General features: G+C 41.1%; 1 non-coding gene across 1 annotated transcript; it reads left to right on the forward strand.

The window, feature by feature from the left end:
• Nucleotides 1-10345: 10345 nt before the first annotated feature.
• LOC148580638 (small nucleolar RNA R71) lies at nucleotides 10346-10449 on the forward strand. The gene has a single exon (XR_015899412.1). It is a non-coding gene; the product is annotated as a small nucleolar RNA R71 (small nucleolar RNA).
• Nucleotides 10450-10658: the final 209 nt, after the last annotated feature.

The following is a 10658-nucleotide window of genomic DNA, read 5'->3' on the forward strand; positions in this document are numbered from 1 at the left end:
TTGGAGGACCTTGGTGGCTGTTCGCTCACCTCCGAAATGGCCTCCATATTGAGATCCATGGCAGTGCCATAGGATCCTCTGTGCTTCTTCTTTAGGCACACACCTATGGATTATTCCGTCTGCACATCTCTTAAAGAGATAAGGTTCATCCCACAAGTAGTACTTTGCATCAGTGATTAATTTTTTCTTTTGTATACTGTTGTACTCCTTGGGTATGAACCTTGCAGCTTTATAGTTTGCAATATCGGCAAACCATGGGGTTTCCTGAATGGCGAATAAATGCTCATCCGGAAAAGTTTCAGAGATCTCAAGAGAGGGGAGGGGCGTCCCTTCTACTGGCTCTATCCGGGACAGATGATCAGCCACTTGGTTTTCTGTCCCTTTTCTGTCTCTTATTTCTATATCAAACTCTTGCAGAAGCAACACCCATCTGATAAGCCTGGGTTTTGAATCCTGCTTTTTGAGTAGATATTTAAGAGCAGCATGGTCAGTATACACAATCACTTTTGATCCTACTAAGTATGATCTGAACTTGTCAATGGCATAAACCACTGCAAGAAATTCCTTTTCTGTGGTTGTGTAATTTTTCTGAGCATCATTTAAAACGCGACTAGCATAATAAATGACGTGCAGAAGCTTGTCATGCCTCTATCCCAGTACTGCACCAATGGCGTGATCACTGGCATCACATATTAGCTCAAATGGTAATGTCCAGTCTGGTGCAGAAATGACTGGTGCTGTGACCAGCTTAGCTTTCAGCGTTTCAAACGCTTGCAGACACCCTGTGTCAAACACAAATGGCGTGTCAGCAGCTAGCAGATTGCTTAGAGGTTTTGCGATTTTTGAAAAATCCTTTATAAACCTCCTATAGAATCCTGCATGCCCCAGAAAGCTTCTGATCGCCTTAACATTGGCAGGTGGTGGTAATTTTTCAATTACCTCTATTTTTGCTTGATCCACCTCTATTCCCTTGTTTGAGATTTTATGCCCAAGGACAATCCCTTCAGTCACCATGAAGTGACATTTTTCCCATTTTAAAACTAGGTTGGTCTCTTGGCATCTTTTCAGAACAAGTTTTAGGTGATCCAGACAGGAGCTAAATGGGTCTCCATATACTGAGAAGTCATCCATGAATACTTCCAGAAATTTTTTCACCATATCAGAGAAAATAGAGAGCATGCATCTCTGGAAGGTTGCAGGTGCATTACACAACCCAAATGGCATCCTTCTATAAGCAAACACTCCATATGGACATGTGAATGCTGTTTTCTCTTGATCCTGGGGATCTACTGCAATCTGGTTATAGCCTGAGAAGCCATCCAAAAAACAGTAACAATCATGACCTGCCAGTCTTTCTAGCATCTGGTCTATGAATGGTAAAGGAAAATGATCCTTTCTGGTGGCTGTATTGAGCCTTCTGTAGTCAATACACATGCGCCACCCTGTAACTATTCTCGTAGGAACCAGTTCATTCTTTTCATTATGAATCACTGTCATGCCTCCCTTTTTTGGGACGACTTGGACAGGGCTCACCCAGGGGCTATCAGAAATAGGATAAATAATCCCAGCCTCTAGTAATTTGGTGACCTCTTTCTGCACTACTTCCTTCATGGCTGGATTTAGCCGCCTCTGTGGTTGAACCACTGGTTTGGCATTATCCTCCAATAGGATTTTGTGCATGCATCTAGCTGGGCTTATGCCCTTAAGGTCACCTATGGACCACCCAAGAGCTGTCTTGTGTGTCCTTAGCACTTGAATAAGTGCTTCCTCTTCTTGTTAATTTAAAGCAGAGATTATGATCACTGGAAAAGTATCACCTTCTCCCAGAAATGCATATTTCAAGGATGGTGGTAATGGCTTGAGCTCGGGTTTAGGAGGTTTTTCCTCTTCCAGAAGAAATTTCAGAGGCTCTTTCATGTCCTCTGAGTCCTCCAAATCAGGCTGAACATCTTTAAAGATATGTTCCAACTCTGATTCGAGACTCTCAGCCATGTTGATCTCTTCTACCAAAGAGTCAATAAGATCAACTTTCATGCAGTCTGTTGATGTGTCTGGATGCTGCATGGCTTTGACAGCCATCAACTTGAACTCATCATCATTGACTCTCAGGGTTATTTCCCCCTGTTGGACGTCAATGAGGGATCGTCCAGTTGCTAGGAAGGGTCTTCCTAGAATGAGAGTAGCACTCTTGTGCTCCTCCATTTCCATCACAACAAAGTCAGTAGGAAAGGCGAATCGCCCAACCCTGACAATCATGTCTTCAATCACGCCTGATGGGTATTTAGTGGAGCCATCAGCAAGTTGGAGACATATCCGGGTCGGTTTAACTTCGTCAGTTAAGCCAAGCTTTCTAATAGTGGATGCAGGTATTAAGTTGATGCTTGCCCCAAGATCGCATAAGGCTGTCTTGGTGCAATTACCTTCTAATATGCATGGTATCAGAAAACTCCCAGGGTCTTTAAGCTTTTTAGGAAAGCTCTTCAGAATAACTGCACTGCATTCTTCAGTGCGGAGAACTCTTTCTGTTTCTCTCCAATCTTTTTTAAGACTCAAGATCTTTTTCATGAACTTGGCATAAGAAGGTATTTACTCGAGTGCTTCTGCAAATGGAATCTTTATTTCAAGAGTCCTGAGATACTCTGCAAAGCGAGCAAATTGCTTATCTTGTTCCTTTTTCTGGAGTTTTTGAGGATAAGGTATCTTGGCATTATATTCCTCAACCGTAGTTGCTACAGGTTTATTGCCTACAGAAGTGGTTGAAGAAGCCTTTTTAGAGGGGTTGTTTTCAGCATTTGTGTGGGTCTGATCCCTCACTGGCAATTGAGTGCCAGAGTTAGAAACTGGAGTGACGTTAGATGCCAACTCCTTGTCTATTCCTGGCGTCTGAACGCCAGAATTGTGCCCATTTTGGGCGTTCAGCGCCAGATCTTGCCCAGTTTGGGCGTTCAACGCCAGATCCTTGCCCATTTCTGGCGTTGAACGCCAGTTTTGCCTTGTTTCTGGCGTTGAACGCCAGTTTTGGGCATGGTCTGGGCGTTCAGCGCCAGCCTTCCACCAATTTTCTGGCGTTTTAGTGCCAGAATTATTTTTCCCTGGGCTCTTACTGTCCTCAGGTGAATTTTGGGTGGTTTGCTCATTCCTTAGCTTTTTGCTGCCTTAAGGTGGGGTATTTAATGTTTTCCCACTTCTTAATTGAACTGCTTGGCATTCTTCTGTTATTTGTCTTGACAGCTGCTGCTTTGTTTGCTTAAACTGTTCTTCCATATGTATATTAGCCATCCTTGTCTCTTGTAGTCTATCTTTGAATTCGGCTAATTGTTTTGTTAGGAAGTCCAATTGCTGATTGAATTCAGCAGCTTGTTTCACAGGACTGAGTTCAGCAGTTGCTGTTTTAACCTCTTCTTTCATGGAAGGGTCACTGCTTAGGTACAGATGCTGATTCCTGGCAACTGTATCAATGAGCTCTTGAGCCTCTTCAATTGTCTTTCTCATGTGGATAGATCCACCAGCTGAGTAATCTAGAGACATCTGAGCTCCTTCTGCAAGCCCATAGTAGAAGATGTCTAACTGAACCCACTCTGAAAACATTTCAGAGGGGCATTTTCTTAGTATCTCTCTGTATCTCTCCCAGGCATCATAAAGAGATTCATTATCTCCTTGTTTAAAGCCTTGGATGTCCAGCCTTAGCTGTGTCATCCGTTTTGGGGGAAAGTATTGATTCAGGAATTTTTCTGTCAGCTGTTTCCATGTCCTTATGCTGGCCTTAGGTTGGTTATTTAACCACCTCTTAGCTTGATCTTTTACAACAAATGAAAACAGTAATAGTCTGTAGACATCCTGATCTATTTCCTTATCATGTACTGTGTCAGCAATTTGTAAAAACTATGCCAGAAACTCTGTAGGTTCTTCCTATGGAAGACCGGAATACTGACAATTTTGCTGCACCATGATAATGAGCTGAGGATTCAACTCAAAGCTACTGACTCCAATGGAGGGTATGCAGATACTACTCCCATATGAAGCAGTAGAGGGGTTAGCATATGACCCCAGAGTCCTCCTGGACTGTTCATTTCCACTTAGATCCATGATAGAGAAAGAGAGATGATAAAAATTTTTTTATTATTATTTTTATTTATTTATTTATTTATTTATTTCAAAAATGAAATAAATTAAAATAAAATAAATAAAAAATGAGTGAAGAATTTCAAAAAACTGAGGAGAGAGAAAGTGGTTAGGAAGTTTTGAAAAGGATATGATGATTTTTGAAAAAGGTTTTAAATTTTGAAATAAAAATCTGAATTTTAGAAATAGATTTCGAAAATTTTGATTTTAAAATAGAGAGAAAAGATATTTTTGAATTTAAAGAGGAGAGAGAAAAACAATAAGATAGCACAAGATTTAAAATTTTTAGATCTGATGCTCCTTGTTTTCGAAAATTTTTAAGGGAAAAACACTAAGGAACACCAAACTTAAAAATTTTAAGATCAAGACACAAGGAAAACTCAAGAACACTTTGAAGATTCACAAGAACACAAGAACACGAAGGAAGAACATCAAACTTAAAATTTTCAGAAAACCAAACTAAAATTTTCGAAAAACACAAAGAAATCAACAAGAAAACACCAAACTTAAAGTTTGGCACAGGATTTAATAGAAAAGTTATTTTTGAAAAAGATTTTAATAAGAAAATAAGGATTCTAAAGTTTTAACACGACAATAATACGAGACTCTAAACAAAAAGATAAATTTTTCCTAATCTAAGCAACAAAATAAACCGTTACTTGTCCAAACACGAACAATTCCCGGCAACGGCGCCAAAAACTTGGTGCACGAATTGTGAATCACACTTTTCACAACTCGTACCACTAACCAGCAAGTGCACTGGGTCGTCCAAGTAATACCTCACGTGAGTAAGGGTCGAATCCCACGGAGATTGTTGGTTTGAAGCAATCTATAGTTATCTTGTAAATCTTAGTCAGGAAGTCAATTATGTTTATTAGTTGAATTGTGAATAACCAAGGGAGCATAAATTAAAGGTTACTTGTTATGCAGTAATGGAGAATATGTTGGAGTTTTGGAGATGCTTTGTTTTCTGAATCTCTGCTTTCCTCTGTCTTCTGATTCATGCACGCACGTCCTCCTATGGCAAGCTGTGTGTTGGTGGATCACCGTTGTCAATGGCTACCATCCATCCTTCCAGTGAAAATGGTCCGGGTGCGCTGTCACCGCACGGCTAATCATCTGCAGGTTCTCAATCGTACCGGAATAGGATTTACTATCCTTTTGCGTCTGTCACTACGCCCAGCACTCATGAGTTTGAAGCACGTCACAGTCATTCAATCCCAGAGTCCTACTCGGAATACCACAGACAAGGTTTAGACTTTCCGGACTCTCATGAATGCCGCCATCAATCTAACTTATACCACGAAGATTCTGGTTAAGAGATCTAAGAGATACTCATTCAATCTAAAGTAGAACAGAAGTGGTTGTCAGGCACGCGTTCATAGGGAATGATGATGATTGTCACGTTCATCACATTCAGGTTGAAGTGCGAATGAATATCTTAGATAGGAACACGCATGTTGAATAGAAAACAGAAATACTTGCATTAGTTCATCGAGGCACAGCAGAGCTCCTCACCCCCAACAATGGAGTTTAGAGACTCATGCCGTCAAAGAGTACAAAGTTCAGATCTAAAATGTCATGAGATACAAAATAAGTCTATAAAAGTTGTTTAAATACTAAACTAGTAGCCTAGGTTTACAGAAATTGAGTAAACTATAACAGATGGTATAGAGATCCACTTCTGGGGCCCACTTGGTGTGTGCTGGGGCTGAGACTTAATCAATTCACGTGCATAAGGCCATTTTGGGCGTTCAACGCCAGGTTTGGATCCATTTCTGGCGTTGAACTCCAACTTTTAATCCTTTTCTGGCGCTGGACGCCAGAATTGGGCAGAGAACTGGCGTTGAACGCCAGTTTACGTCATCTATCCTTGAGCAAAGTATGGACTATTATATATTGCTGGAAAGCCCTGGATGTCTACTTTCCAACACAATTGGAAGAACGCCATTTCGAGTTTTGTAGCTCCAGAAAATCTACTTTGAGTGCAGGGATGTCAGAATCCATCAGCATCAGCAGTCTTTTTTCAGCCTGAATCAGATTTTTGTTCAGCTCCCTCAATTTCAGCCAGAAAAATACCTGAAATTACAAAAAAATACACAACTCATATTAAAGTCCAGAAATATGAATTTTTCCTAAAAAATAATGAAAATAAACAAAAAACTAACTAAAACATACTAAAAGCTATATGAAATTAACCCCAAAAAGCGTATAAAATATCCGCTCATCACTGCCCCATCATCTGTAGTTGAAGCTCTTTCTGTGCTCCTTGGCTTTCCAAATATTGTCTAGACAAGCCATCAATGGCCTCCTGCAATTTGTGCATGTCCAAGGTCTGTTGTGCTTGACCCTCTGAGACTTGGCCTTCCACTACTTGAGGGGCTGTCCTCTTTCTTTACTTCCGTTGAGGCAGGGGGGATGCTGCAGCATTCATCCTTCGGACTGTTATTGGAATGCCTTCCTTTATCCAAACGGGGTCCTCATCTTCAAAAACCACCCTAACTTTCTTTCATATTCGGTAAATAGTGCTGGGGTAACCTAATGTTCCTCTTGAGTTGCTTTTCTCTGCCATCTTTCTAATGCCTTGAGCTATGATCTCATGAACTTTGATTTCTCCTCCCTTGAGTATACAATGCACCATTGTTGCTCTCTCGAGATTCACCTCCGAGTTGTTTGCAGCTGGGAGAATAGACCTCCTCACTAGCTCAAACCACCCCTTAGCTTCAGGAGTGAGGTCTGTTCTCTTAATGAACTTTGGTTTATTTCCCGCACCCCTTTCCCAGTCAGCTCCTGGTACACAAAGGTCTCGTAAAAGCTGGTCATAATTGGGGTTGTTGTCCAATCTTGAGTGATAACTTTCTTCTTCAAACAGTATAGACCGTAGCTTCAATGCCCTCATTACACTCATGGGACCAAAATCCACCATTGTTCCTCTCACCAAGCTTGTATATGACTCATCTTTCTTATCATATGTGACTGCATTTACATAAAATTCTCTTATGAGATTTGCATTCACCTTAGTGACCGGGTCAGTGAGGAGCTCCCATCTTCTCCTTTCTACCTTCTCTGTGATTTCAGGGAATTCAGTCTTCTTAACTTGAAATCTCAGCTCATAAATGATTTCCTTATCAACCATCCACCCGTATTGCAATGCATGATGCAAGCTTCTAAATCTCTTCTCATCATATGGGTGTTCTTCCATGGGTTCCTTTCCCTCTCTTCTCTTAGAACTTGAAGTTTCCATGAATGATGATTAATATGTGAAGGTGGCAAGGTTGTGGAGACTTTTGGTTGTTTAGGGTTTTATGGCAATGAAGAGAGTGAGGGGAGGAATGTTTATAATCGGATAGGGGGTGTATTGTACCGAAATGAAGAGTGGTGAAGGGTGTGTGATGACAATGAAGGGTGGTACGGACAAGGGTCGTTTATATAAAGAAGTTGTGAGAGAATGGAGGGTGTAGATTGATGAAGTGGTCACTTGATGGACGGTTAGGGTTATGCATGGCTAGAAGACAAGGATCATCACTTTATGATGGGGATTGCTCGGTCTTCTAGGGGTCCCATTTTTTCAATGTTGCATGGCAATATTTTCCAATGTATTCCCTCTTTAGAACAAGTGTGTAACCCCTCCTTTTGTGGTGTCCGAACCTTTTTTGTTTGGTTGTCCAATCTATCCTTTTTAATGCTCTTTTTCCTTTCCTATAAAGATTTAAAATAAGGAAATTAATATCATAAAAAAAATATCAAATTCTACGGCTAGAATACTAAAGAGAAGAAAAAGAGTTTGTATATTTATGAATTTCAACTTAGCCAACTACTGGTGTATCCTCATGCATTTTTGTGGCACCATGGGGTGACACCAAACTTAGTTTGAAGCATTGTGATGAAAAGTTTTGTTCAAAGCTCCAAGAGTTCTGCTTTGAACACCAAACTTGTTCTTCACTATAGACTGCATGATAAAGATTTCACCAAGTGTTTGTCAAGTTTGGGTTGAAATTCGTAAACATTGATTTATTCATTATTTTAAAAACATATAAAACATGGGTTGCCTCCCATGAAGCGCTTCTTTAGCGTCACTAGCTTGACATTTTTCCTTCATCAGGGTGGTTGGTAGTGCTTAAAATCTTCCCCTTTTGCTGTGGACTTGTATCCATTGGTTGGATCAATGATCTCCACATGTTCCAGGGAAAGAACTCTATTGATAGTGAAGACCTTAGGTAACTGAGATGGTACAGTAGGGAGATTAGGGGGAATATCTGGGAAGTAAGCTGAGACAACTCTATCCCCTGGAGAGAAGTCTTCCGTAGGGATCTTCTTGTTCCTCCATTTCCTTGGTACCTTCTTCTTTGTTTCTTTTGAGGTTGCCTTCCCCTTGGTGACCCTTTTTTTCCAAGGAGTTGTGATGTTGTCTTCACATGCCTCTAGAGGTTTAGGTTCCTCCAACATTTCCTTGAGCTGTGGCAATTGCTGTTTTCCTTGTTTATCAATTGAGGGGGTTTCAGAATGAACTTGCTGTGCTTCAGTGCTTGTCTCCTCCTTCAGTGTCTCTTTATCATTTGTGCTTAGTTCCTTGTCCTCTTGATCTGTTTCTTGTGAGAGTTTGAAGACATTGAAGCTGAGTCATTCATCATGGATTCTCAATATTAGCTCCCCTTTCTCTACATCGATAAGTGCTCTGGCCGTAGCTAGGAATGGTCTTCCCAATATGATTGGGTGAGTGTGACTTTCTTCCATGTCCAGAATGACAAAGTCTGTTGGGAGAAAGTATTTTCCAACCTTTAGCAACACATTTTCCACCACTCCTATTGCTTGCTTTTGAGTTTTGTCAGCCAGTCTGATAATTACATCTGTGGGCATTATCTCATTAATCTGCAGCCTCTTCACCAGAGATAAAGGTAGTAAGTTGATGCTGGCCCCCAAATCACATAGTGCTCTATCAAACATAGTTTCACCTATGGCACAAGGGATGTGAAAACTCCCTGTGTCTCTTCTTTTTGTAGGCAACTCAGGTTGAATAAGGGCACTACATTCCTTGTTCATCACTATAGTCTGGCCTCCTTTGAGTGTGCTTTTCCTGGGAAGAAGTTCCTTCATATACTTGATGAATGCAGGCATTTGTTGAATTGCCTTGATGAATGGTATGTTTACATGCAGCGATACAAACAAGTCTAGGAACCTTGATTATATTCTCTTTCCCACAGCACCATTGAGCAGTTGAGGGAAGGGAGCATAGAGCTTCCGCAACTCTTGTTGTGAGATTTCTGGTTCTTGGTGATCTCTATCCTCCTCCTTTGTTGAGTTGTCTTCAGGTTGTTTGCAAAATTTGCCTTGCTTGTCTTCAGTCTCTTGATCACTCGTAGTGACCATTTTGCAATCTTCTCATCTTACTTTCTTTGCTTCTCCCTTGGGGTTTTTCTCCGTGTCACTTGGGAACCTATCGGTAGGTTTGGGAATCTTCTCAGCTAAATATCCCACCTAAAATTCCAGCTTCCTAATGGTCTCTCCCTGGTTCTTAATATTGGCTCGCACTTCCTCTTTGAACACCTTATTTTCTTGAATCTCTTGGCATATTCCTTCAAGTAAGGCTTCAATATTAGAGAGCTTGTCATCAATTGATGGGTGATTCGGAGCAGATGTGCTATTTTAGTTTTGATAAGCATATGAAGAAGTGTTGTTGTGGGGGTGTTGAGATGTCCTCTGTGTGAATTGCTGGTGAGCTGCATTGTTGTTGGAGTTGTAACGTCTCTGGTCTTGGTTTTGATCTTGCTCACTTCCCCACCCAAAGTTTGGGTGGTTTCTCCATCCAGTGTTGTAGGTCTTGGAGTATGGATCATAGTTTTTCCTTGGTGAATTCCCAATGTAGTTGGCTTGCTCCTGACTCACCTCTGCTTCTTCATTCACTCCTTCTTGGATTGTTGATGAAGTGGAGATTGCTGCTACTTGGTTCATCTCCATCTTCTTGGTGAGGTCAGCCAGCTGCTGGGTAATGAGCTTGTTTTGGGCAAACAGAACATCTACATTGTTTAGCTCCATTACTCCTCTTGTGTTCCCTCTTTTGGAAGCATAGAAGTAGTCGTTCTCTGCTACTGTTTCAATAACATCTATGGCTTCCTCAATGATCTTCTTCTTGTTCAAAGATCCTCCAGATGAATGGTCTACGGCCTTCTTTGACTCATAAGAGAGCCCTTCATAGAAAATGTGCAGCTGCACCCATTCGTTGAACATGTCAGGTGGACACCTCCTTGTTAAGTCCTTGAACCTCTCCCATGCTTCATATAGAGTCTCACCATCTTGTTGCCTGAAAGTTTGGACCTCAGCTCTCAGCCTATTGATTCGTTGAGGAGGGTAAAATCTTGCTAAGAATTTGTTCACCACGTCTTCCCAAGTTGTCAAGCTTTCCCTTGAGAAAGATTCCAGCCATTTGGCTGCCTTGTCCCTGAGTGAGAATGGAAATAAGAGCAGTCTATAGGCGTCAGGATGAACACCATTAGACTTCACTGTGTCACATATTCTCAGGAAGGTGGTTAAATATTGAT

The sequence above is a fragment of the Arachis ipaensis genome, chromosome B10 (assembly GCF_059453495.1).
Source record: "Arachis ipaensis isolate K30076 ecotype BB chromosome B10, ASM5945349v1, whole genome shotgun sequence".
Classification (NCBI taxonomy): Eukaryota; Viridiplantae; Streptophyta; class Magnoliopsida; order Fabales; family Fabaceae; genus Arachis; species Arachis ipaensis.